This window comes from Pipistrellus kuhlii, unplaced genomic scaffold (assembly GCF_014108245.1).
Source record: "Pipistrellus kuhlii isolate mPipKuh1 unplaced genomic scaffold, mPipKuh1.p scaffold_m20_p_3, whole genome shotgun sequence".
NCBI classification, from domain to species: Eukaryota; Metazoa; Chordata; class Mammalia; order Chiroptera; family Vespertilionidae; genus Pipistrellus; species Pipistrellus kuhlii.
The window spans coordinates 97597380-97602583 of record NW_023425529.1 but is presented as its reverse complement, the minus strand read 5'-3'; positions in this window follow the sequence as shown (position 1 = coordinate 97602583).

The following is a 5204-nucleotide window of genomic DNA, read 5'->3' as shown; positions in this document are numbered from 1 at the left end:
CAATTGTAATAATCTGAACAATAAAGATTTATTAAATTAAAAAATTAAGAAAAGAAAGGTGAACATACTAATAGATGTTTTAAAATACAAAAAAGGGAGGGGATGGTTAAATGCCAAGATTCACAGGGAACTCATACAACATAAAAAAAAAAAAGTTAATGATCTAATAAAAACATGGACAATGGACCTAAATAGAATCTTTTTGAAAGAGGACATACAGAAGGCCCAGAGACAACTGAATACATGCTCAAAGTCACTAATCATCAGAGAGATGCAAATCAAACAATAATGAGGATACCATCTCAGACCTGTCAAATGGCTGTCATCAACAAATCAACAAGCGACAAGTGCTGGTGAGGATGTCCAGAAAAAGGAACTCTTTTTGCACTGCTAGTGGGAATACCGACTGGTGGGGCCACTGTGGAAGACAGTATGGCATTTCCTCAAAAAGTTAAAAATGGAACTCCCATTTGACCCAGTAATCCCACTTTTAGGACTATATCCTAAGAAACCAGAAACATCAATCAGAAAGGATATATGCACCCCTATGTTCATGACAGCACATTTACAATAGCTAAGATTTGAAATCAGCCTAAGTGCCATCGCAGATGAGTGGATTAAAAACACTATGGTATATCTATACAATGTAATACTATATTGCTATAAAAAGGAAGGAACTTTTACCATTTGCAACAGCATAGATGGACTGCAGAGCATTATACTAAGCAAAATAAGCCAGTCGAGAAAGATAAATATCACATGTAGGATATAATGAGCAACATAATTTGATAAACAGGAATAAATTCAGAGAAAAATAGCAGGGGAGGAGGGGAGTTACAGAGCAACCAAAGGACTTTTAGGCATGCATATTAACATAACCAATGGACACAGACACTGGGGCAGTGGGGGCTTACCTGGGATAGGAATGGCTTGGTGGGGGAGGGGGGGCAATCAGGGAAAAAGGAGACTTATGTAAAACTTTAGACAATAAAAAAAGAATAAATTTATAGGTATCACAATACCAGCTATCAAGTTATAATACAAAGCCACTGTAATCAAAACAGCCTGGTTCTGGCACAAAAACAGGCATGTAGATCAATGGAACAGAACAGAGATCTCAGAAATCATCACAAGCCATTATGCTAGATTAATATTTAACAAAGGCGGCAAGAATATACAATGGAGTCAAGACAGTCTCTTCAATAAATGGTTTTGGGAAAGTTGGACAGATACATGCAAAAAAATTAATCTAGACCACCAAATTACACCATGCACAAGAATAAACTGAAAATGGATAAAATACCTAAATGTCAGTTGTAAAACCATAAAAATCATAGAAGAAATAATAGGCAGCAAAATCTTAGATGTCTCTCCTAACAATATGTTGTGGATACATCTCCTAGAGTAGGGGTGTCAAACTCAATCAGAGAAGGGGCCAAAATCTAAAATCCAGCCTAAATCGCGGGCCGAATGGTTTACTGAACAGTCATAAACTGTCATTGTGATGGAAACGCAGCGGAGTGCAGTGATGACAGCGCGGTGCGGGCCACATTGCAAGGCCTGGCGGGACGGATTTGGCCCGCGGGCCTTGTGTTTGACACATGTGTCCTAGAGGAAGGGAAACTAAGCAAAAATAAATAAATAAATAAACAAATGGGATGACATAAAAATATAAAGTTTCTGCACAGCAAAATAAATAACAAAATGTAAAGAGAGCTCTACTATATCGGAGGACTTATTTAATAACTATACAACTGCTAAAGGGTTAATATCCAAAATATCTAAGGAACTCATATAAATTAACAAAAGGAAGACAAAAAAATCCAATTAAAAAATGGGCAAATGCCCTGACTGGTTTGGCTCAGTGGATAGAGTGTCCACCTGTAGACTGAAGGGTCCCAGGTTTGATTCCAGTCAAGGGCATGTACCTTGATTGCAGGCACATCCCCAGTAGGGGGTGTGCAGGAGGCAGCTGATCACTGTTTCTTTCTCATTGATGTTTCTAACTCTCTATTCCTCTCCCTTCCTCTCTGTAAAAAATCAATAAAAATATATATATTTTAAAAATGGGCAAAGTATCTACATAGACACTTCTCCAGAGTGGACATACAGATGGCTAAGAGACATAAAAAATGCTCAAAGTCACAGATGGTGAGAGAGATGCAAATTAAAATGACAATGAGATGTCACCTCACACCTGTCAGAATGGCTACCATCAACAAATGAACAAATGAGAAGTGCTGACAAGGATATGGAGAAAAGGAAACCCTTGTACACTGCTGGTGGGAATGTAGTCTGATATATCCATTATGGAAAACAGTATAGAGTTTCCTCAAAAAATTAAAAATGGAACTGTCTTTTGACCCAGTGATCCCACTTTTAAGAATATATCCTAAGAAACCCAACACACATTTGAGAAGGAATATATGTCCCTTTAACAATAGCTACACTATGGAAACAGTCCAAATGCCCATCAATAATTGAGTCGATAAAAAAGCTGTGGTACATTTATACCATGGGATAGTATTCATTAATAAAAAAGAAGGATCTCTTACCCTTTGAGACAGCATGGAGGGACCTGAAGTGTATTATGCTGAATGAAATAAGCCATTAAGAGAAAGGTTAGTATCACATAATCTTACATATATTGAATGTAATAAAATAAACTGATGGCCAAAATAGTTTCAGAGACATAAAAACATGAAACAGACCAATGAATCTCAGAGGGAAGGCAGGGGTGGGTGGATGGGTAGGAAGAAATTAACCAAAGAACTTGTATGTTTATATGCATAACCTATAGACACAGACCATAGGTGAAGGCCTGGGCCAGGGACTGGGACTGGGCTAGAAGGGGTTAATGGTGGAAAAAAATGGGACATATGTAATACTTTCAACAATAAAGAACAAAAAATATTTTTGTGAAACCAAAATAATTTTCTTATAATTTTATTTTTATACTTTAAAAAAGTTTCTTATTTAATATGCAATGTTTAATACTTATATTTTTAATTCAATCACATTTTTGTATACAATAGTCAAAATGGTATATGATACCTGGTTTAAGAAAATGCTTTTCTTTTTATTTCCTGCTTATATGCATGAATTAATCATGTTTTGAGGGGTTTTCAAAAACTACATGAATGATTACAGTAATTTTTGCTGGAGCATATTATAGGTAATTTTCTCCTTCCTAATCTGAGGTCAAACTTTTTTTCATTACTAACCTTTCCAACTGCACACCTCCAAAAGACAAAACAAAACAAAGAAGACATAGGACTCTGTGCTGTTTTACTTTTTGGTTGTATCAAACTTGTGTATTAAACATAATCATATACTGCTTTAAAAAAGAAGAAGACTCAGGACTAACTATATCAAGATAAAATGGCCAAAAGCTATGTTTTGGCTGTTTAATCAAAATACATGTAGTCCACATCTATATGACCATTGGAAATCATATTTTATTTTTCATACTAACATCATAGTGAAAAATCTCTAAATAAAAAAGGAAAATAAGAATACACCTGGACAAATAATCCATAGACTGAGAATAATAATCAGAAATAACTTATCATTAAAGAACTTGAGAAAGTGGAAGTTTTCAGGACTTTATTTATTTAACATAATGTGCAGGAAGAAAATAAAACAACAAAAATTAATACATCTTACATATTTACAGATGGTTATATTTAATAACTTTTGCTTATGGATTTTGTTCCTGTAGCGTCACCAAGAAGTTGTGGGACCAAACTTGAAATCTAAAAGGAAGAGGAATCACATGTTAGCATAAACTCTGGAGTGTTTCACTCAGTGATGATATACCTCTCATTCAGCCAGAAGTGTATACCAAATGACCATGAGTGTCTAATGACAGTCTATGTTTAGCTCAGCCCAGGATTTATTGCTTATACGTAGAGTATTTTATTCAATGACTATACTTTTCCCAAAATTCCCCACTTATAATAAAGATTTCGTTATTCTATTTTTCAAACTTCATCTTTATCCACAATGAGAATGTGGGGTTTTTTTTCTGCTTTGCTCTTCTGATTATCTTACATTTTGTGATTTTTATTTTCCTACTCCATAAAAGTTTCTCTTAAAAAACATCGCTTATGTGGTTGATGGCTGGTAATGGGGATTTAGTTCCATGTCCAGTAATTTGAGGAGATAAAGAATAGTAATATTTATTGAGAACTTTAATGAAAAAGACAAGTCCATAGAATAGAAATAAGTTTATTCTATGAACTGAGGAGAAAGAAATATGTGGTGTTTATAAATTCCCAATTAAATCAAACAATGGATAAAGGTTAAAAAAAAAAGAGGCTAATAAGAGGAAGACAAGAAAATAAGAGTGAGAGGCAATATGTGATTTCAGAAGCAGGTGAGATAAGGATACAAGGCCACAAGCCAAAAATGCAATCTTCAATCTAGAAGATTTAAATAGCAAGGAAAAGATTCACCCCTACAGTCTTCAGAAGGAACATAGACCTGGCAACAAGTTTTAGACTTCTAAACTCCAGAATCATAAGATGATAAATATGTGTTGCTTGAAACCACTAAGTTTGTGATGTTTTATTATATAGCAATAAAAAATTCAGTACACCACAAAACCGGAGAGTTAAAGAATAAGTCACAAGGGGAGATAGCAGTTGTAAATCACATACATGAAAAAGCATCTTAGTGAATGAAATAAAAAAATAAGAAGGAAATTTGGAAAAACAAGATGATAAAGCCTTTTCTTTACATAAGGTCTTAGGTATGTTCCAAAAGAAAAAGAAAAAGTGAAGAGGCAATTATAGAAAATGTTGAAGAGAAACTGAATGTGAGGATGTTACAGAAAACTGAAGAACAAAGCAATACTTAGAGAGATGGAGTTCTATTTATTACATGTGGGTCCAGAGGAAAATGTCTCTCAAATTCTGGGTCCCAACATGCAGGAATTTTCCCCATTTATATGTTTTTACCTTCTTTGTCTCCCAAATATGCAATGTTTAATACTTATATTTTGCAAGTTCTTTAAGAGCCATATGTGGTGGCCTTGAGACTTCAACCAGAGGCCTGTCCTGGTGCCAGCATTGATAATCTTGTCTGGGGAAAGTTTAATGGCCTCTCTGAAGTGGGAGTTGTCTTAGCAAGCAAGAATTTACAGAAGCCAAATAGCAGGATTAAAATTTCAAACTGCAGTTTTTATATAAGATGGATGCTTC